We start from the raw sequence: 25,148 nt of genomic DNA, 5'->3' as shown, positions 1-25,148 counted from the left end.
TTTTATATAATTTAATTATAAATATTTAATCAAAATTTAAGTGTCGATATGAGACATTGCTAGGTTTTAATAATAAGGAAATTTATGTGATTTGTGATAAGACAGATTGATTTCGCGATTGCACCATATGGATATAATGTTTAGCGAAAATTTGGAAAGCACCTCGTATTTACATAAAGTATGTAAATGCCCAAGAAATAATTGTGAATTCATAAAATTGAATAATGAATAACAATTTTATATGGTTTCTTTGATTTCTAGGAAGTGGCGGACCAAGAGCAAGAAAATGTGTTAGTCCATTATATCATGATTTTAAGGTCCATGGTGGACACTTTGGATAGTTAAGTGGATTTCATGACCCATTAAGGTGGCTAATCTATCTGGGTCTCTTTGCTGTGGTGGAGACAAGCAAGACAATGGAGAGAGAAGAAAAAGAGAAAAGAAATAGAAAGAAACAAGAAGGGGACAGAGGAAAGAGGGACAAACGGAGAAGAAGATTTTGGAGTCTACATGGTAATAAAGCTAAATTTGTCATGTTTATGCAGCAAGTTAATGCTTCTGCTATGAGGAAATGGAAGAATAAAGTGGTATGAAGAGTTAGTTTATCAATTGAGGGAAGAATCAGCGGTTCTAGCTTTGATTCAAGCTCGTTTTCATTGAGAATTGCTTGTCAATGTTGCTCTTGATATAGGCGGGGTTTGCTGAGTTGTATCTTGAAGAACTAGACTCAAATTCCTCCTTTGGAAGCTAGTTTTAAGTGGTGGTAAGTGCTTTTTAAGTATTTGTGCATTGATATAGGTCCAACACATTTATGGAAATAACATAAGTGCCAACATTTTCGAAATCTTAAGTGATGAAATTTATATGTTAATCCAGATAAGAATAACATGTAAAAATATCAATATATATGCAGATAAAAATTTCCTTTTAGAAATAGGAAGTAAATATTTGGAATTTACTTCTACCTCGATAAATAACGTTAGTCAAATAATCACAACTGTCTACAGATGAATGTGGCTCGCCAGTGACAAGAGCTAGGTCATGATAGGGGTGATCGATTTTGGATCTGATCTAGTCCTACCAAGGAACCAAGAACCGAACTAAAAGAACTAGTTCCCAGTTCCTAGGCGGTCAAATGGAACTAGGGGAAATGAAATACATTGTTGAGGATATATTTTCTAGGACCAAAATCATGTGGAAAAAGTTTGAGAGTGAGTTGCACACCTTGTCGTAGAGAACACGAGAATAGGACTCGTTGTTGGAGATGACATGATGGATGCAGATTCATAATCCGTGAAGTCCATGGAGACTAAGGTTGAACAAATTGGTGCCTCATATTCCCTATCGATAACGTGAGGATTCCAAAAAAAAGAAGAAGAGATAGATCTTTTAGTATCCCCATCAATGATGTGAGCATTGACATATCCACGAAATCTTTAGGCTCAGCAGATGCCGAAAAAGAGGTCCAGGCTGGTTGCCCAATTTATTTTTTATTTTTTATTTTTTATATTAAAATAAATCAGTTATTAGACTTTTCGCATCAAAATATCACAAATTTATATGTTTATTTTTAAACTTATATATGGCTTTATCAAAGTACTTTTAGTATAAATAAGAGGGAGCTCAAAATCTTGGCCCGGGCCTATATAGACCTAAAATTAAGTGTCACGTGAGACAAAGCGCTACTTCATGAGAGCCATCTCTTAAACCTTATAAAGACAAAGTGCTACATAATGGGGATCACCTCTTAAACCGATGGGAGCCACCTTTAATATTCTTCAAGTGTGACCACTAGGTATATTGGTGGGATTCGCTATATGATTTGCATCATTGAATATCATCTGTGTGATTTACTATTACTAGCATCTACAATTCCAAGAAAAGGTGGGCAATTATTTGTTCGGTCGATAATTTGCTTACTCAATATTGAGGTTAACTCACTAATAGCGTTTGCAGACTAAAATTTTGACACCTAGTGACATGTCGACATCCATACGAGATATTACAAGGTTCTGATAATAAGGAATATATATGTGATTTGGGAGAAGACAATTAAGTTCACGGTTGCACCATGTAGATATAATGTTCAATGAACATTTGCAAAGTACCTCATACATTGTGCGAATGATGTAAATGCCTACGAAATAAAAGTAAATCCATAAACTAAATAATGAAAAAACAATTTCATATGGTTTGTTTGATTCCTAGAAAGTGGCCAACCAAGAGCCATGCACGAAAATGTATTAGTCCATTATATCTTGATTTTAAAGTCTATAGTGGACACTGGGACTGTTGATTGGATATAATGACTCATTAAGGTGGCTAATCTATTTTGGATCTCCTTGTTGAGGCTGAGATAAGCAAGACAGTGGAGAGGGAGGGAGAGGAAGAGGGAGAGAAGAGGGCGGGGGGGGGAATAGAAGGAATGGGACAGAGGAAAGACAAACTGAGAAGAAGATATTGGGGTTTCCATGATTATGACGCTAAATTTTGTCATGTTCATGGAGCAAGTTAGATGCATTTGGTATGAGGAAATTGAAGAATAAAGCGTTATGAAGAGTTACTACATCAATTGAGGTAAGAATCAAAAAGTTCTAGCTTGATTCAAGCTTGTCTCCATAGAGAATTGCTTGTCAATTTTGTGCTGGATATAGATTTGAGGGTGTTTTGACACAAGAAATCCCACGTTAAGGATGTGGCGTATGGTGAACCGTATTAACATATCCTAATTGGTATTTATTAATGGACTCGAACATGAACTATTTTTTGGTGATCTTCTAAATGAAGGTATTATGCTTGTACTGATTCGTCCTATCAAACAAGATACCTAGATCTTTTCTGAACCTTGGGTTTATAATTTCATCCTCCTAGTCATATACAATAACATCGTATTGATTCCCATGGTTGGCTCCACGAGCATGAAACTCTTAAATCGGAATTAATTAAATGCTTTTGCAGAAATGATGGTGTAATAGAAAAATAAGGTCCCTGTAATTGATCTCGCCCCATTTATCTCCTCTTTTTGGCAAACTTTATTTGTATACTGATTTCGCACTTGTTTGATGATATGGTGCATCCCACATGGCATGTTATTTCATCTAATAAGAAATTTTATAGCACAAGAATACTAGACATGTCAAAAATTGTGTACGACGCTCACTTTAGGATTAAAAGTTTTCGTCAGATTACTTAACTACCAATGATGAGAAATGCCGGCAAAAAATAATACGTAACTTTTACAAATAAAATTTTTATATGACTTGGCATATTATTTGAAAAATCCAATCCACCAAACATTTCCACATGGCATGCTTAGTACCGAAATGATTGCATTTTAACAACGACTGGCATTAAAATGATCACTTTAAATAAATTTATACTTAAACCATCACTATTTATAACTTTGACATCGTCTAGGGATTATATGTTGATTGGGTATGTCAACGAGCCACGTAAGACTGAGAAATTAATAAAATATGATCACGTCAGATTTTCAATGATCCAGATTAGAGTGGCATTTAAGTGATTTTTTTTTTTTAAAGTGACGCTTAAATGATCCAAAAAAAAAATAGTACTAAAGTGAGTGCCGTACATTATTTTTCGCACTTCTAGTGTTCTCTTCTTTGTGTGTGAAGGTAGTGTTATTCATATTTCAAACAGACTAAAACTGTTTTATAGATGATATTACATACTGTTGTTAGTCATGATATGGTTTAGAACATTAATATTATCATGTAATATGGCATTATCCAACAGGAAACATCTTAAAAAGTTGAGGAGAGAGAAAGCAATATGGAAGGTAATAACAAAGAAGAAAGGGAGGAGGATACCGAATAAATAACAGAATAAGAATATTGCTTATTACCTTAAATATCGCTTTCTCTCTCCTGAAGAATGAAGACTGAACAGATTGGAGACAGACTGGACATTCCATCAAATCTGTCATGTAAGCCGACGACGATTCCCCAATAAAATGAAAGAAAGAGAAGTCAAGTAATAACCCATCAATTACGTAAGGATTGACAAGTCCGTGGAATTTCCGGTCCCGATCCACGAGCTGGCTCGGTCCGAAGTTAAATAAAATGGCTTGGACCGAATAAACTAGGCCGGTCCAGACGTTGCCCTCATTTTTTTTTATTTATAATTAAGATAGATTAGTTATTATATTGTTGCCTCAAATCATTTTTGTATGTATTTATAATTTATGCATATTTCTAAAAACACAGTTTGAGCCATTCCAAGCGTTTTTGGGCCTAACAGGAAAAAAGGGCAGTCGGAAATCTTGGCTATTCGATCATGTCCAATTTGAGCTAGTCCGTCCTTTCGGGCTTTGAGTCTTTTTTGTTCACCCCTTAGACTAAGTGCCAAGTGGAATGAAGTGTATCTTTGTTGTAGTTTATGGATACTTCGTCATCGATTAAATTCCGACATTGCATCTTTATATCCTCACACTCTATTGTCAATAATATTTTGGCAAAGTTTGTGTACTTTTAGTTCCGTTTGAAGTAAAGTTGTTAGTTTTCATGTGTGCCTGTAATATTTTCTATCCAAAATCGCCACAGAACTTGTCTCATCTAATAAATAAAAACTGAAGAAAGACTTTTGGTAAAAGGTATTTCGTCGGAGAGTCAAATTCCAGTGAACAGAACTTCTTCAGGATGATCAAATGAATTTTAGTTTTGAAGACAATTTACATACAACTCCTAAACGATTCGAGGGTTCACTTTTATCTACATATGGTCGCTCCTACAACTGACAGATGGAACCCAACAATCTATTGAGCATACAAAAGTTAAATAGAATCAATCTCTCGAGGTTACATGAGAAATCTCGGTATTCATGAGTTTTAATTCAATGTGGAAATTAACTCCGATGAAATCCAAATTAAAGAAAATTAAATAACTATAGGTAAAATAATTAAAACCAATGTGGGAAAAATATCATAACAATACGTTTTGGTATATCAATTTAAAAACAATTTGAATAAGCTTCAACAATTGTCAGACAAACGTCAATAATGCTTGGAAGGGACTTTTATGTAATTTGAGAAGAAATGATGCAGTATAAAACTGAATTTCCATTCCCCATTATCATTTTGCCACTGACAAATTTTATTCAAACGCTAATTCCAACACTTAATTGATGACTCGGCCCCTGCCAGATAGTGCGCCATTTCGTCCATTAAGGAATTATTGTAATGCTTGTGGTGTTACTCCTATTTCCACGTCTTCTCCGCTTTCACTTTTTCGAGAAAAAACTAGAAAGAGAAATATCAAACACACTAATTATTTTTATTAATTGTTGCATATGACTTGTTGTCCAATCAAAGTCTGCCATGTGGTTCGGTATATAAATATTAGATATACAATATAGCAATTATTAATGAAGTAACTTATTCCGTCAATTAAACAAAGTGGTTTTACTCCATCATATCTACGTAGTGGTGGACTTGCTTAGTCTATTAATGCCCCGTCAATTACGTGAAGATTAAGAAGTCCACGGAGACGAAGAATCGTCATTCCGTCAAATGCGTAATCAATGAATCCGCTCTCAAATTATACCCAGTCGCCATGCTATTTTAGTGGCTATGTAATAGTTCATGCTCATGTCCCCAGTTTTAGTTTAAATATAAATCGTTTGCAATCATGAGATTTTGGACGCCACTTACATAATAGCTTAGTCAGGAATAGTTTTTGTAATTAGTGGATACATGACTCATGACTGATCAATGCATCAATCCACCAATAAAGAGATATATCATATTATATACGAGTCCATTTGATCGAAAGAGAGATTTTGATGTATAGAATGAAACTAGTGGGGTATTCAATATGTGTTTTTTGAGTTGGAGAAAAGAGACCTAGGAGATATTGATCTGATTAAAGTGAAAAAAAAAAATTGATGTCTTACAAGTGAAATGTTGATTAATCGAGTTTATGGATTTTAATGTCTTTAGTATTTGTAAATCGTATATTCTATATGTAAATCAAATCGCTTGTGTTAATATGCATTTGTCACCTTTGATGTCAAATATCAAGTATATGCACCGACTATGGATCGATATTTGTGAACTATAAGAACTCAATAAGGGTGAGCATGGATCAAGAGGGCTAGTTTTCAATGTTTTTTGGCAAGCCAATTCAGGCCTAGCCGGATTTTTCTTTTTTAATGGATTGGTTATTATATTTTGAGACTAAAAAATTACTCTATTTTTTTATATCGACTTTATTGAAGCACTTTAAGTATAAATAATGTACTTTCTACTATTTATTTTTATATTTTTATTTATTATATATTTTTATATTTTTTAAGTAATTGTTTGACTCAGTCTATGATGAAGAAGTTGAGACCTGAAATGGTCCAAACCGGTCCAATAAAAATATTGGTGACCTTGAAATCACAGCTCGGATCTATTTGGGCTTGAAAATTGACATTGGCCAATCTAGGAAAAATCAAGATTAATCTTTGTAACTCACCCATAAAACTAGGTGCCATACGCAACAAAGTGTTATGCATGAGAGCCACATCTTGAACCTCGTAAAGGTAAAGTGCTATACGGTTGGAACCACATCTTGAACTTATGAGAGCCATCTCCGGAATCTTTCATGTGCGACCACTTGGGTATATTAGCGGGATCGACCGTGCAGTATGCATCATAGAATTTCATCCATGTGGTGTACTATCATAGCATTTTCTATCCCTAGAAGAGATGGTCAATCACTTAATTGGTGATTTGCGTCTGTAACATTGAGATGATTGCTTGCTGGAATTAAAATATTGTGAAATTTTGACATCTAGTGATATGTCAACATCAATCAAGATATTATGCAATTGTGATAAAAGGAATTTATCTATGTGATTTGGCATAAGAAGGATTGATTTCGTGGTTGCACCATGTAAATATAATGTTTAGCGAACATTTGGAAAGTACTATATAAATTACGTAAATGCCGAAAAAATTAAATTGCATTCATAAACTGAATAATGAGTAACTATTTTATATGGTTTATTTGACTCTTAGGAAGTGGCGGAACAAGAGCCATGCGTGAAAATGTATTAGTCCATCATATGTTTGATTCCTATAGAATGGCCAACCAAGACTCTACTATGTGTGGATGAAGTCTGGAGGGAAGTCTAATTTATTTCACATTGTTTAGGTGGTCATCCATGAGATAGAGGTGCCGTCTGGATTTGAAATTGGACCACTAGTAAGTGAATTTTCTTAATTCTACTTAGGATTGATCCCCAATACATGTACATATGTGTAATACGGTTGTTTTCATAGGTTTGCTCAAGAAAACACTAAGTTTGAATGTTAAAATTAGTATAACAGACATAGAGGTTGGGAAGAATTACCAAAAAAGTCTTAAACTTACTGTAATTGTGTTAATTTAGTTCTAAACTTTTTTTTTTGCCAATTCAATACATTTATGTTAGTTCAATCCATCTAGTCAACTTTGACCCATCGGTACTAATGTAGCATTTTTTAAATAATATTTTTATAATTTCTTGAATTTATTTTATTTTTTTGTTTTGTTTTTTTTAATTTTTTCCCCTTCCCTCAAGGCTAGTGAGGGTGTCCAACCCTTGCCAACAAGGGGTGGGAGCATGGCCCTTCACCTAGATCTAGCGTGGGCCGTGACGCCCTTGCTTGATCTAGGTGAGTGAAGTAACAAGAGCCGCGATACCCTTGCCCAACACTGGCAAGGGCATCTCACCCCTAAGGGAAAAGGAAAAAATAAAAGAAAAATATATATAAATTAAAAAATTATCAAAATATTATTTAAAAAAGGTCACATCAATGTCGGCTAGTTAAAATTGATCAGATGGCACAAATTACATAAGGTTTACGATACGTTTTGGTATAGCAATTTAAAAACAATTTAAAATAAGCTTCAACAATTGTCAGACAAACGTCGATAATGCTTAAAGGGACTTTTACGTAATTTGAGAATAAAGGATGTTGCAGTAGAAAACTGAATTTCCATTCCCCATCATCATTTTCCCACTGACAAATTTTATTCAAACGCTAATTCCAACACTTAATTGATGACTACGCCCCTGCCAGATAGTGCGCCATTTCGTCCATTAAGGAATTATAGTAATGCTTGTAGTGTTATTCCTATTTCCACGTCTTCGAGAAAAAAACTAGAAAGAGAAATATCAAACACACTAATTATTTTTATTAATTGTTGCATATGACTTATTGTCCAATCAAAGTCTGTCGTGTAGTTCGGTATATAAATATTAAATATATAATAGAATATTGTCCAGTTCATAATTATTAATGATGGAGCTTATTCTGTCAATCAAACAAAGTGGCTGTACTCCATCATGTCTTATTGACTTCAATATGCAGTGGTGGACTTGCTTAGTCTATTAATGCCCCGTCAATTAAGTGAGGATTAAGAAGTCCACGGAGACGAAGACTCGTCATTCCGTCAAATGTGTAATCAATGAATCCACTCTCAAATTATACCCAGTCGCCACGCTATTTCAGTGGCTATGTAATAGTATTTCATAGTTCATGCTCTTGTCCCCGGTTTTAGTTTAAAGATAAGTCGTTCACAATCATGAGATTTTGGACACCACTTACATATTAGCTTAGTTAGGAATAGTTTTTGTAATTAGTTGATACATGACTCGTGACTAATCAATGCATCAATCCACTGCTAAAGAGATATATCAGATTATATACAAGTCCATTTGGTCGAAAGAGAGATTTTGATATATAAAATGAGACTAGTGGGGTATTCAGTTTGTGTTTCTTGAGTTAGAGAAAAGATAACTAGAAGATATTGATCCGATTAAAGTGAAAAAAATTGATGTCTAACAAGTGAAACGTTGATTGATCGAGTTTGTGGATTTTAATGTCTTTAGTATTTGTAAATCATATATCATATTCTATATGTAAATCGGATCGCTTGTGTTAATAGCATTTGTCAAGTGTGATATCGAATGTCAAGTATATGCACTGACTATTGGATCGATATTTATGAACTGTAAGAACTCAATAAGGGTGAAGATGGGTTGAAAGGGCCAGTTTTCAATGTCTTCGGCCCCAAGCCAACTAGGGCCAAGCCTGATTTTTCTTTTTAGTAGATTAGTTGTTATATTTTGGGCCTAAAAAATTACTCTGTTTTTTTATATGGACTTTATTGAAGTGCTTTAAGTATAAATAATGTTCTTTCTACTATTTATTTTTATATTTTTATTTATTACATATTTTTATATTTTTTTAGTAATTGTTCGAGTCAGTCTAGGCCGAAGAAGTTAAGGTCTGAAATGGGCCAGACTAGCCCAATAAAAATATTGGGGACCTCGAAATCACGGCTCACAACTACTTGGCCCTAAAAATTGAGTTGTCCAATCCAGGCGGAATCAAGCTCAGTCTTTGTAACTCATCCGTAAAACTAAGTGCCATGCACAACAAAGTGTTATGCATGAGAACCACCTTTTGAACCTCGTAAGGATAAAGTGCTACATGGTGATGAATACTTCACAAGATGTGGCGTTGAATATGCATGCCTTCAGCCCTTTGGCTGATAGTTATTACCTCCAGGAAAGGTTAGCGGCAATAGAGTACGTCATAGTGCAGCATGCCTTTAGAAAGTAGAGCTAAGTAGCTAAAGACACGGATCTGTACATGTTCTCATTTATTCTACTATCATATCCTGTAAAACAATCAGTTTTCACTGTCCTCCAGAAACTCTGTTTTCATATTCTAGTTCATCCCTTGTCACTTTTGACACTACTCACATCCATTAATTCATTTGTCCTGTGGGATCATCTTAAATTCATCATTCCACACATTTAACGCTTTCTCATGATGCTGAATCTTTTGATGGTGTTCCAGTTCATGGGGAATTAATTATGCAAGTTTTCTCAACATGGTCAAGTTAGATGTCCATAGCTATTCAAGTTCAAGTTTTTTTCTCCTTCAAATTTCCCATCATTTTCAGTAATTCATCTAATCCAGTTCCTTCGATTACAGGATGATTAGATTTTCGTAGAGAACACTCTGCAAGATAGTGAAAGAGTCCAGGCATAGGAAAGTAAAACATATATCCATTCCGTAGAACCAACACTTGGGCATTACGATCCTCACGTATTTGGGGAATTGCAGATGGAAGATATTGTTCTGTGTGAAGGCGTTCAAAAAGGCCTCAAATCTCCAGCCTGTTGCAGGGGAAACTATGCGCCGACGGTCGGAAATGCCATGTATCATCCATGGTCTGCTCTATCGCAAGCTAAAAGGGTGTGTCACAGATATCTTGTACAGCGAGGGAGAAAACCTAGTCCTTGCTTTTTGAACTTTTCATTTCCAGAATATGAGATATTAACCTCCTCCGAGCTTATTGAATCTATCATGTTTGGTTAACAAAACCCTCCAGGCTTTAGCAGAAGTAACTCTCAAAAGCATGGCCTAACTATTTTCCTTTATGTTGCAACAAATGTAATTCTAATGTGTCTATAAATTGGTTTAGCTTCGCTTAGGGGATAAAAAGATGCTTTAGCCAGCGGTCTCATCTGGTCCCAAAATGGAAGAAACCCAAAGGTGGGGACCTCAGAGATGAAAACAGTGAAATGCCTTTTGAAATTAAAGAACCTTAACGTTGTCGTGTAAAGTTCATGAGAAAGCCAAATGCGACTATGGCTTGGCTGAAATCAGACTTATTTGATATTATTTGAGAACAACCCGTCTTCTCCTATGAAAATCACGATAAGTCGAGTCTTTTAGTCAAAAGGCCTTTGTCAAACTGCAAGCACGTAACGCCCTTTCACCAGATTCAACTTCACTGGAACAGAGGAGAAACAAATTCTGTATGAAAAAGTTTCCCCTAAGTCATGTCCAATTCTCACAAAGTGTGAATAGAAACTTTCACTGGAAGCCATGCAAATGCATTGGAAAAATCTCAAAAGGGAAGTGAGCCATCGTGTCAGAACTACGTAATAAACCATCTACGTCAGGAGTGTGCTGTCAACCTATCATGTCGTCCTGTAAACAGACACACACTGTCCCAGCTTATTCAAGATTAACTCAGAAACCCTGCAAGAGGAAAAGGAAAATTAGCGGCAAGGCAACTGAAAATCTTGAAAACTTGGCGCGCTCAGAAAAGCAGCAAAGAACTCTTACTTCGGTGACTTGGGCGTCTTTGTGGTCTTCGTCGTTGACAGAATCACATACCGAGGTCACATCTAGATAAGTACCTATCCTCAATCTGTAATGCTGCCGCAAATTACTATCTGGAATCCAGCGTCAATGATTAGCATCCTAAGAAAGTATCTTGAAAGCACCCTTTACTGAAATGACTAAATGACAATGTACTTCCCAATTGCGATCGTAAACAGAACCTCTATGTCTTACCCTTCATATCAACTTCATTATACAACAATGAATTATGGTCAATCCATTTTCCGAAGAAAAGCACTGAACCAACATAAATATCCAATATGACCACCTCAAAGGATGCAAATGATGAGAAACTCAAATTTTGAGTTCCTGAAGTAATTAAAAAGAAGCAGCAGAAGGATGAAGGATCATATCCCCAAATAAACCAACTGAAAAAAATGATAAAAAATATTAACATACCTTAACTCTAGCATTTTGGCATAGTTTCATGGCATCTTTTACTTCAAGACGACAAGGATCCTGCATAATTTGAGTGTGCAAGAGAATTCATCATTCTGACGATTAAACTGCATACATATTAAGAGTAAGTACAGCAAATGATTAACAGCGCATCCGGCCAAATGTAAGAAAATATTTTCTTTCTTCACTTGCCAGCTACTTGTACCGAGACAGAGTTCTATGGATTCCAGAAAAAGTTATTCAAAAAGTTGGATCAACCAGCTGGTGTCAATGAAATAACAAAAACATTAAATTTCAATAGGTCCCCAACAAGAACTCTTCAAAGTCATGGAAAAGAACTGAATTTTCCAAAGCAGAAGTTTTCTCTGAATGTTAGAAAACCTCCAACAATTTAAGCATTCCTAGAGACATATCATCTTGCAGTGAAACTTTCATAACCAGAAATAAAAACAAATAGAAATCAATGATGTCCTTTTCACTTAATATCTTGTTCACTGCTAGACAAGAATTACCTTTATGCCCACAATAGCCAGTAAGATAAGCTCATCCTCTGGTAATGCCCACTTGGTTTACTGTTCTTTATCTAGAGGAATGTCTTTTATGTCATATGATCTATATGCAATGGCAACACAGGGCAGACTATCAGTAGCCATATCTTCAATAGCCTTTCTGAAATACATCTTCTGCAAAACAAGAGGAAACTCACTTAACGATCTTCCATCAATATCATTAATGACTTCTAACAAGGCAAGAAAACATGAAGAAAACAATTTACCACCTTGACACTGAAACAATGCAAAAAGCCTCATCATGGATATAAGTGTAACCATGAATATAAAAGCAACAAATGTGAAATACATACATAATACAAGGTATTCAAGAATGGTTGTGTAGGAAAGAGTAGTACAGAGGATTCAAGATCTGCCTCCCATGGAATGTAATGTGTAATGCACAAAACTTCCAAAAATAAATGGTCAAAATTAGATCAGGAAAATGTCAAGGCATAATCCCATGAAGAACATAAGTGCAATACCAGAAATATGTGCTCTGCTGTCACAGAAAAAAACATGGCATTAATGAAATGTAGATTTGTCAAAATTACTTCAAACTATAGTAGCACTGTGAAAGATTTCGGCAAGGAAAAAGCTAGCAGCTATTGAATTGCTATAATAGCCAATTATTTCCCAAACCTGATCTTTATCCATCACTTGATCATTTGCATCCTTGTACTTTGTACAAAAAGCCAAAACTATTTCAGCAGCTCCTTTCTGGTGCACGCGAACTTCTGAGTCTTGCTGTGCGTGAAAGTTTAAAAACAATCATTAACGATGGATTTACATTGCATCACAGTACAATTGTAGTATAAATCTGCAGGAGATTTAACATTGTTGTAACTCAACCCAATAACTGTGCACAATATGGGTGTGCATCGTAAGCAAGTACCAGCCAAGACCAAAACTTAATTTTCTTAAACAACAAATTCTTTTTTTGTTCAAACCACCAAAGAGTAGTTTAAGAGAAAGAAATAAATGATTCATGAACCCAACAGTAAAAGGCCTTTACACACCTATCATATAGAAAGGATGCATGCCTTTGCCCCATAGTGATGGCTAGCAAAATCTCAAATCTAATATAGGATCCAACTACTGTTCAATCTAAAACTTAAGGACCAATATCCAGATCTTATTATTTTAGCATCTTAATGGGATTGCATCCAACATGACAGAATCAGATGATTGTACTATGAGAACTTGTCAATATCATTAAATCTGCAGATATAATCTTTGGAAATTTAAGCTCAGCAGACCTCTAACTATCTACTTTTGAATGATAAGTACTTTAGAAGTTTCAAAGAACTTACTAATCCAGATTCAACTACAATATAGTCCTTCAGACACCCCAAACCAAGCCATCACTAAGTAAAATCGTGATTTGAAGTTTGAAAAACCTTGGTTACCTTGCCCAAACTGCTGAGATTTGTACCACCTTTTTTTCTAATCAAGTGGGTACTCCACCAATTTACTGTGCCTTAGAATCTTAACTCCTTTGTTGATAAGACCTGCTTACGATGTAAGCACAAAGAAAAGCACTGCACTAATACTGCCTTAAAAGTAAAGCTGTTGAAGGGCAAAAACAACAGTGTCCTGACTGTCTGGGAGTTAGTTTCACGTACAAAAGCAACTTTCCCAAAACTTTAGTTACTGTTATAAAAGCTCGGTACAATCTCAAAAGGTATTGCAATGACACTGATACTGTCTGCATGACTAGATCTTTTTATTTGTGCCAATCCGCATGACAAGATTCACACTCTAAATAACAATAAGATACAATGTGCATGTTGTAGCAAATGTCCTCTTCAGCAGTGCACACGTGATCAATAAAACTAAGGACTGAGAAATATACCAGCTTTACGACAACTCCACCTTGTTTTTTCTCAGAATTGAAAGGGAAAACATGAATTATAGAGGAACTTAACCAAACAACTTCAATTTCCATCTCCAGCTGCAAATGAGGCATCATGAGTAGTCTAATGACATCACTTGTCAAACAAATAGATGAACTAGATATAGGAGTGAAGAGCATAAGTAAGCAATATAAAACTTAAGAAAGAACCTTGATGTAGGATGGCCTTTTCAGTTGGCAAAGCAGACAGCTCTACATGTCCCACTGTCTAAAGAAGTAAAAACACATGAAGTTATCACTGGTCGCCGTTATTAAACAGCCATTACTGATGTTGCTGTTAAAATGCTGATCCTACTCCTAGAATTTTCTAGCATAATTATTTGCTAGAGAAATATGAAAAAATCCAAAAAAATCTAGTGCTTGGCCCGCAAGAAGAGTCTGGAGTCTACTAAATTTGAGTGGACGGGTCCATAAAATTATCTATGCATATGGCAGAGATGTTTTCCTTGAGGAGTCGGTTGTTGAAGTAAAAAATCGCAGGATTAAAATTCTACTAAAAGTTATAAATTGAGGGCCATAAGTCGGTGAACCTTTCTTATAAATAGCAATGTGTGGAGGGTAGCAGACCAACAAGTTCAGCTCCTTCCCTCTTCTCTTTGTAGTTCTCATCAAATAACAAAATCCTTCCTTTTGTTCCTTTGGGCTCCCTTGCCGCCACTCTCTTACAAAACATTCTGGTTGCTTCTTTGCCCAATCAATTCTTACACACATTGTTCTTAGTTCCCTTGCTCCCTTGATATATTACACACACATCAAGCGCACGCTTCCACTGATACCAACAGTTGCAAACCCACCTCAGGCGCATTATTCTGAGCAATGGCTTCAATCAGTAGAGAAATCAGAGAAGTTGATAACTTTGAGATGCTGTCTGGAGGATCAACTTTTCTTCCACTGGCATAAGCCTTGACAACTTTCATCTGTCACAAGAAGGACATTTTCTTCACGTTATTAAGAGTCTCAAAGTTTATTCCAGAACCACAACTCCTTTAGTATCATTCATAGTCAAACTATTGTCTCAAAAATGATGTTATCGACAACACCCTCATATGATGTCTGTGTGAGCACGGGCATGTTTCACTGCTACAATAGCTGCAAAGCTCTTTAAGAGTTCAAATCTACTTGCACTCAGATAAATGGAAAATAAGGAGTTCTCGACACCATGCTTAGATCAGCAAAAGCAACCTGTAAAACAACGTACCTGATTTAAAGTCAAGGTTCCGGTTTTATGACTTCAGATAGTTGTGGCAAATCCCATAGTCGGGCATTCAGAAAGCCTTTGCACCTGAACTTTTTACTGTTGTTTTTTAGGAATTCCATTTTACTGCCATAAAAAATTCAGATGAAGGTCGCCGTAAGGAGTAGAAAATCTCCATACCATAGCTTTTTCCACCATCATTTTTCTCATCGAGTAAGCTAGTCTGCTCATTGCATCAAAGGTACAAAGTGAGAGTATGAACATTGTACACTTCCACATAAATCCGTTTAAAGGCCAGCAGATGATTACAGAAAAGAAATACTATCAAGCTATATCAAATTCTAAAAAAACCAATGAGATAAAAAGCAACAGAACCGTGGACAGGACATCACCAATATAAATGTTGTATTAAGAAGTCTGTTCTTCATAGTGGACAAACTTACGTCAGTTTAGCAGCTAAAGGAAGGCCCTTAGGTACTGCAACTGCTACAATGGTAACCTGGAAGGTTCGAAAGTTACTGACGAGCTACCTAAAATTAATTTACAAAAACTATTCCATCAGAAATACACTTCCTGCTGCAGTGATTTTTTCGATCACTCCATCTACAATAATGCTAGCGATAGTCTTCCCAGCCTAAACTGAATGGTGCCATTTGGATTTTTCGTATATCCAGTAAAAAATCTGCACAAAGGTTGAGTTTGTAAGATCTATTACGGTTTCAGTATGTGGAAGGACTTCAGAGATAGAGGAATTAATAAAATAAAATTGCAGTTTTTGTTTACCTTACAATAATAGTTACCTTGCTAAAAGAGCAGCCAAAACAGCAACAGCTGCATGCAGTCCAGCAATGAAAGATGTATACCCACCTAATATAAAAGCGAAGAAATCGGTATGACAACCAAAATCCATAACTTCCAAAAACAGGGAAAAAAATAAAAAGAGTTTAGAGAAACTAACCTGCAAGAGTGTCTCTTCCCCAGTATCTTCCGAAATACTACCCACACTCATCACCTGAGAGGCAAAAACAGAAAAGTGAGGCAGAAGACAGATGGAAATAAGCCTTGATTTGTGATAAAGACAGACTTGGGATAGAGTAAACCCCCATCTCAGGAAGCACCATTTTTGGCAAACTAATTCTGATATCAGAGACAACCCTACTGCTAGAAATCCATTGAGAAACACGCAGGTAGTCAGGACAGCCAGAGCAAAGCGTATAAGTGCACGTTCAAAGGGACAGAGCCATCCATTCAATTCAAATTTGACTCACCTCCTCCTAACGAGGCCTCAAGGACAGAATAAACTGTATATTTTTAAATATCTCCAGTACTTTCTTGAAATCTTTTTTAAGGGGCCACCCTCTATCTCAGAACAGAGTTTAGTTGAGATTAAAAGAGTCATGCTCCTTTACCAAATTAACTCAAGAACCCATGACTTTCAATTTTCCAACCCATATTTAGCAAACAATGAGGTAGCATAGCAATATGTTTCAAGTAAATTAGCCTACTATGAAGTGTGGATCTTCTCTGTGATGTGAAATAAAAGCACAGAAAAGTATGATGAGGAAAGCAAAGTAGAAGAATGGAAAAAATACTTACAAGCACAGTGCCATTGCCATCTGCAACTTTGCAGCCAGACATTAAAAATGGTTCCCTTGCATCCTTGTGAACCTAATCGAAACAATAAAAGAAAATAAGAAAGGCCAGTTTGTTGATAGATTGATCACCTAGCGAGAGCATAATCACCGTGAGACATTACAATTTTGCACTCTCCATTCATGCTAGATTTGTCAATCGCCAGGGAATGACCAGAAATCAAGACTCTGTCTGCAGGAACCTGGAGACAAAAGTGAACATCAAATGTAAGAACATATTCACTGTCCTCATGAGGAGGGTACCAAATGCAGAACTGGTTTTAGTTACTTGCCTGGTCACCGATCTTAAGGAGAACAACATCACCAACAATGGCATCATTTATTGAAACTTCTATTCTTCTGCCACCTTGACATCTATAAACACACAACATTTTCATCCATATGCATACAGGAAAGAGAAGAATGTAACTCACACATCTCATATAAAGTACCCACTTCCAAGCGTATATCTGTTTTCTTCTCATTTAAGTCTTGAAAATGCAGGGACCGTCTGTGATCGCTTATAGCTGCAGGCAAGAATCAAATCCCAATTAACAAACCACCCATCACGAATAATTTCTATGTCATTGCATCTTACAGCAGTCAACAGCATCCATAGTGGAGCATCCATAGTGGAAGAAGTAAATTATTCACCGCAAATTAAAACATTGATTGTCTTTTATTATGTTATTATTCTGCAACCTTATCAGAAGAAGTTAAAACATGCGGCATCATAACATGTCTCCTGAGCATATAAGTTGCGATCTGAATAATCAGAAGGAATCATGTGGCATGATAAGTTGCTTCTGAGAATATAATTTATCATCTGATCAATCAGCAAAAACATTTCCATCGTCGGCATGAAGCAATACTTGAAATTTTTAAAAGTGAATAGATACTAAATGAAAGATTTCAAATCTTAATACATGCGTTAACAAAATTCCAATACAAACAAGTCTTGTAATCTAACTCAACCCTACCTACAATGACGAGAATAACAGCAAAAGCAATGCCTCCACCATCATACCATCCTTCCTTAATGCCCTAAAAGAAACACACGGAATAGATTGCATAATCGATCATTAAATAAAAAGTTATTAAAGTTTTGTAATATCAAGCAAAAAAAAAAAAAAAAAACCATATGATTCATGAAAAAAAAAAGAAAAGCAAATGAATTCACATGTCAGATGAGGCTTAGGCACCGGTGTTCGGATAGGAGATACTTGTGTTCAATTGCTTTGACGAAAAATGAATAAATGATTAGTTGTAAACATTCAAGGGGTACATCTGGGTAGGAACTTATATTGTCCGTACTTGCCAATGACTTTTTTTTTTTTTTTGGTAAAAGGTAATAATATAAAAAGTAAAGGTCAAAAGTACAAAAAATCACAGTACCAAAAACTTACACTCAAGATGAATAAACATAATGAGTGGAAGTATGTGATGATGTAAAACACAAGGCAATGCCTAAAAGAAGGCAAGTAGCAAACTAGATAGGCACAGCATGAACAACTAGCAAAGAAACAAACACCTCAGCGCAGGATGAGAGACGTCGACTCTAGAACACAAGAGCATTAGAGCACTAGCATTTCCTTGAAGCGTCAATAGAAAAAGGTCGATTACGGGTCTCCCGAGAAGATAATGGGATCGATACCAATGACTCTTTGTGCTGGGATATACAGGAAAATATTCTTGATAAAGACCATTATATGCACCAAGCAACGAATACCTTCAGCAAAGCTTTCACATCTTCTTTTGAGGTTAATTACCTTTCGCTGTCAGTTTGGGCAAGGATTGGCAACATACCAAAAAAAATAAAATAAAAATCAAGCTAAAGCAACCAGAAAGAAACTAAGACAAATCTCAATATCGCATCACCAACACTCATATTGTGAGCAGGCCAGTCTCACCTCTGTCTTTATTCGAAGTACCAAGGAAGCCACGGCAGCTATTATCAATATGGCCAAAGTACGATCTTGCCAGCTTTCCAAAGGAACATCTACATGATACAGAAGACAAAGGATGGAGTATTGATGAGAATTCCAACAACTAGATGACAAAAGTGGTTTGTGTACACTCTTAATCAACAAAACAAAATGTATGTGTTCAAACCAAAAAAGAAAGAGGAAGAGAAAAAAAAAAAATGAACGAGGGTACACGTCAAAGAGATTACGTGAAAACTCCTTCGTTTGTCCAGAGGATTTGTATTTGATCCGAATGTGTTCTTTCGTGCCAATAAATATGTTGGTGTTTGTTTCGATAAACAAGCATACGTGCATAAGTAAATTAAGATCAAATGTCTAATCGCAGCAGAAATAAAAACACTTATACACGTGTTTCCTTAACATTTACGTGCATTTTTAATAAAAATGCTTTGAAGAGCTAAAGGGACTAATCATATTAACCTTGTACCGTGCTCCAAAATTTGGTTGAGAAGTTTCTTTGGGTTCTGAACATGAACGTCTGATGTCCTCACAGCAGTAGTTCTGACATTTTTCAGACTCTGACCGTGAACGTCTGACACCTTCTAGTGACACCGGTTCTGATGTTCTTGGATTCTTAACCACGAACGTTTGATGTCTTCTAATAATACTAGTTCTGACGTCCTTCAGATGCAGAACATTTGATCTCTTCACAGGCTCAGGTACACCACCAATTCTCACATTGAACATAAGAGAGAAATTGAGAGAACTCACGATTGCAATCGTGGTAGCAATTGCTCTTGTGTGAGTGCTTTGTTAATCAGTATCAGCACTTTCAATTATCGATTGTCGGTTGTTGATCGTCCATTATCCGATGGTTTGCTATTTGCATTATCTTTTATAGACAGTGCATATCACATTTAAATCGGCGCATTAACTCTAAACCGTTTTAGAATTAATTCGACCATAACTCCTGACGGACATAAGTTTACTGACTAATTCGGGCATTAACTCTATTGTTACATAGCATTATTCTAGACATTTATTTGTAACTGTTATAAGTTTTGTAACTGTTACAAATACTTAATTTGACCGTTATTTCTAAAACTGTTTCAAAGTATTAATTGGTCATTAATCTGAAACCATTTCAGATCATTAAACTGCCCATTTATTCTGAAAAGTGGGACTGTTAAGTTTTAAAATTGTTTCAAAATTTAATGTGACCGTTATATCTGAAAAACATTTCAAATATTTAATTTAGCCATTAAGTTTTAAAATTGTTTCATATAATTGATTTTATTATTGATTCTAAACTCACTTCAAATTATTAATGATATAAAAAAGCGCAGCTTGTGTCATGGGGGATCGTGTCACCTTCCGTTCGCTCTCTCTCCCCTGTGCTTCAATGTCGTTTTGTCGTTCCTGCTTTCGCAGCTATCACTCTCCCTCTCTCCTTTATGGGCGGCGGAGCTCGACTGAACGTGAAGTTCATGATTGGGTACCCGTGCGATGGCATTGCTTTGGTCTTCTAACTGGAAGACTTTTGAAGTCCAAGATGAGAAAGTCTTCCCCCTAGGTCTCAAAACCTCGCCTGGAGCTCCTCTCGTCATCTTGCCGACACTGATGAGGTCACAAGTCGTCTCTAGATCTGATGATGCCTCCTCCATATCTGGCCTGTCCATTGAGATTTCGTCGCCTGAAGAGGAGGTACGGGTCACACACGGTGGCCGCCGGTGTCAGCAACATGGCCACAGCAGAATTCCATTGGTAACGTCGCTCAAATTCGATCGAGCACTTTTTTTCCAATTGATAGTGACATCGCGCTCAACTGCAACACTGAGAGTCGGACTTGAGCTAATGATCTCACGTGAGGCTGCCCCACTCTTCGTCCTCTTTGGATTTGATCGACATAGCCACGTAATCATTCGGTCAAGCTTGCAGAGAGAGGGCCGTGGGGAGGCGCGAGGGCAATGGCCCAGCCATGGCTACGGCTCGACGAAAGGTTTGATTCGCCGAAGATGACAGCTCACTCCTAAACGTTAGAGTTGTTGCATACTTGCAAACAAGATGAAATTTCTTTTTCAATTTTTAGCTTGTCTATTTGACATAGTTCATATTGAGTTTTTCATTTTTTTCCATCATATTTTTAATTTTTGTAATTTTTCATTTTTAATTTGATAATAGATTTAACTCGATCAACACGTATTCTTATGAACATATTTAAGTTGGTTACATAGTTGGGTATGGATTTTGAGGCTCGGTATTGTTTTTTAGGGTTAGACTGAATATAGAGAATTATATAATAAATAGGTCTAGCAGAGTTTAACGAGTCTGCTCTATTTATAATTTACGTCTAAGCATTTGTAAAGTTGAGTGCCTTTTAAAAAAAATAAAAAATCATGTACGTTCTATTGGAGTCCGACACCTATCACATATAGTCTATCGAATAGGATTTTGGTTCCAAATTTATTTTTGTCAATTTTATGGAATCCGTGGATTTGTTAGTTTCCCCACACATCTATTACACTCTAGGATTTAATATCACAAGCTTAGGGATCTGCATAGTTTGATATTCAGTCTCGACCAACTTGAAAACCTCTCAAAATTATTAATCCATCATTTATTCATATAATTGAAATGGTAACGTGGGTTAAAATGCATGAAATGAATTAATCAGATAATTCAAGTAATTAAGCAATGCATCGATGCTTTGTAAACAACGGCATTAGATATGAAGAGAACCATGCAAATAAGCAAATTTATCAATTTTTACATGGTTACTTAATGGAAATAGGTAGACTCCAACTCCATAGATCCACTTTCTACAATTTAAAATGTAAGTATGGGTGTAATTATTAAAAATATACATAAAGGGTATGGGTAGGCAGCCTAGTTAGGGAGACATTCATGTGAATTTGCTAGCATTGCCTTTCACATGATGATTTTCTTTGCAAGTGAAAAAAATTCCAAGGTGAAACGAGAAAATTAACTTAGCTACATACCTGTCCTCTCTTTGATTTCGTAACTTGCCTTGATCGAGTATAATTTCCTAATTGCCTCAGTCATGTCCATCCGATCCAGTGGTGATTCTATTGAACATGCGACTCCAACTTCAAAAATGGAAATTATGCAATCTTTGATCCTCATCTCCTGCTGTTGATCATTGGCTTCACTCCAAAGCCTTGAGTCTACAATGTCCGTCACTCGATTAGGAAGAGCCATTTGGACAAAGCTATGAAGGTTAAGACAATGCCCAAAGGCCTCTTCAGTAGGTCTCTTTCCAGTGAACATCTCCAATAATAGAATGACATAACTGTATGCATCCCCAAGTGAAACTTGGTGTCCCATGCCATACTCTGAAAATTACATCAAGACATTAAATAGGAATGAATATACACTTTTTCTTGAAGATAATTGTATAAAAAAAAGTTCCTAAATCTCATGGGGTTTTGCTCGATGTCAATGCGCAGGAGCTTGCCTAAGACAGTTTTGAGGGCTTGCGCCAATCACGCCCAAATAGAGTGATGGCACGCAAGTCCTCACTGACTTCACGTACGGGCTTGCTGTGCATGGTAGAGTCCAAGGAAAGGGTCCCAAAATCCCCCACTGGTTTTTTCTCTTTCATATCTATTTGTTTAATTTTCGTTTAGTTTATTGGCTATAGCTGATGCTTAGCACCTATCGTATGCTAAAGTGGTAAAATTGTTGCAAAAGTCAGATGCATCAACCGCAGAAAGATAAGACTTTAGGATTTGTAAGGTGCACCAAAGATCAGTCAACAATGCAGAACTCTTCTAGTCCAAAAAGTAGTGCACCCAAAGTTGTCACATTTTGCTGAACAAATTGCCTGAACATCAAGAGTGACTTTGTCATTTAGTAGGTGGGGGAAAAAAAGAAGAAGATTATATATGTGGTGAAGGCCTTGGTGGAAATTATTTAGTGCATTTAGTACATCTATTAACTAAATTTGAGCCACCAGTTTTAACTGGTTACATATGAGATACACATGAGGTTCATCATTTTTCTGATCTGAATTCAATTTAATAACTATACCACACGAGGCAAAGAAAAGAACATTGGGGGGGGGGGGGAAGAGACTTGAGAGATTTGTTGACGTGATGGATTAATACTTGTAATGCAAATGTTTGTTTTGATATGCTCTAAACAAGACGTTTAGTGAGAATTACAGTTGGATAGAACCCATCGGGTAGTCAATTTGTGTATGTTGTGTGATATTATCATGCATTTATGAGTTTGAGACCTCCAAGAATTTCTGCTTTAAATGCCGTATCATCTAAACATATTCTACGAATATAGAATTATAGGTCGCCTCAAGAAGAAAGGTTCCCTGTGAGGGGTCAATTACTTATTGTCAAGACCTTAAGTCATGGCATACCAAAAGAGCACAAGTTCTCGTCAATTTCTCATATAGTAATTTACGACAATATTAGCCACTCTGTTTTCACAGCATGAACATGGTATGAGATAAAATATGAATCATAGAAAAAAATGCGAATATGATATGATAAAATATGCTTTGTACGTTTAGTGGCCCGGATTCACAAGTGTTGACAATAAATATTTCCAATTATTGATCAAATCTACGACGGTTTATCCTCATCTTAATTTCAAATATAATTACGACATACTAATATTAGTCTGTTCATATACAAATATTTATGTATTTTCTTTTTCTGCTTGTCGCGACCAATTTTTCGGTTTTGGATCACCTAGGGTTTGGCTAATGGATTGTTAAGCCTGGACTTAACTCGGGCTCTCCCAAGCCCATACCAATTCGCAACTTAGGGTTCAAGTTCTTAACATGCAATTTTTTTAATTAGGAGTCGCCACTAATCTATTTTTGGTGGGTCGATTAGAAACCCAAGTAAAGTAATGGGAGATTTACTTTACTCCTACGAACCAAAGATTTGGGTACGGCGACTTGGTTACTCTAGATTTCTCTAATGCCCTTTCGGTACCATTCTTTTAATTTCAAAAATGTTTTTGCAAGCAGCTTGAATTGATTTTAAATTCTAACATGTAAGGTGACCATGCAGGTGCACAAACCACCAATTTAACACTCAAGTAAAGCAATAAATAAATTGCATAACTTACCTCATAGCAACGAAAGCATCTGCGTTGTTAGATCAGAATTCACATCAACAATCCTAGATATGATTTCTAATTAACACGCAATTTCATTTTTTTTGTTTCACTTATTTAATAATAATCATGCAATGCATGCTACTAATCTAAGATGATATGACATGGCAATATGACCTAAGTTGTATGACATGAGTAAAATAATTTCTAAAGAAATGCAATGATTAAATGTGCAATCTAAATTAACCTAATGACTTATATCTAATGACGGGCAATTTCTAATTAAATGAACCTAGCAACAATCACTAAATGACGTGCATTTCATGACCCTAACGCTATATGACGTGCACATGATTTTTTTTCTTAATAAGCATGCAATCTATCATAATATAAAACTAACATCTTAAATGAATGCATCTTTTTTGGATTTTTATTTAAGGAATTTGAAATAAATAAATTTCCTATTCTAAACATGCGAAATAATCCTGAAATAAGTAATTCTAACATGAACCTAATCTAACTCAAATGTTTTTTTTTTTCCTTTTACAAGAGCAAACAAATAAAGACATCAAAAACAGCACGGCACCAAATCAAGCAAGATATCATCCATGTCCATTTAATTTTGGGAAATAAATTGACGTATCGTATCTCGTGCATGAGATCGGATTGGCCAATTTTTAAATAAAATCACGAATCATATCTCGAGCGTGAGATTGGATTGGCGATTTTTCCGTACGATTGCGGGTCGTATTTCGAGCATGAAATCGGACCGTCAATCATATGTACTTTGCGAAATCAGGAAAATTTCCCAATTTATAAGGCTACTCAAAATTACGGACATGATAGCATATCGAGAATTCCAATCATGAGCATCGACGAATATTTTCAAATAAGGAAACTGAATTTTCGCAAATCAAAATAGATAAGATTTTCACCTGATTCGAATATCGGCTTCCGAATTCCAATCCTCAAACGGCTACTCGCGAAGCAACGTGGTGGTGCTCAGCAAGGCTCACGGGATGGATACCCGCCAGGGGCTTTGCGTGCAGCTCCCGAGAAACCTAGAGAACCACAATTGGGAGATGCTCCAAATTTCTATAAAATAAGTGTACGAAATCCTCCCTCCTTTCAATGCATACGCCCTCCTTTACTCGAAGGACGTGTGCCCTTCTCTTGTGCAAATGTTAGTGACTCGGATGCTTGCCGAATGCCTCCACTGAAGACTTTGACCGAGCAACCCT

At 36.1% G+C, this 25,148-nt stretch overlaps 1 pseudogene; it reads right to left on the bottom strand.

Moving 5' to 3' along the window:
- Positions 1-10,891: 10,891 nt before the first annotated feature.
- Positions 10,892-19,554, bottom strand: LOC104455225 (annotated as a pseudogene).
- Positions 19,555-25,148: the final 5,594 nt, after the last annotated feature.

Source organism: Eucalyptus grandis, chromosome 7, assembly GCF_016545825.1.
Source record: "Eucalyptus grandis isolate ANBG69807.140 chromosome 7, ASM1654582v1, whole genome shotgun sequence".
NCBI classification, from domain to species: Eukaryota; Viridiplantae; Streptophyta; class Magnoliopsida; order Myrtales; family Myrtaceae; genus Eucalyptus; species Eucalyptus grandis.
This window is presented reverse-complemented; position numbering and strand designations above follow the sequence as displayed.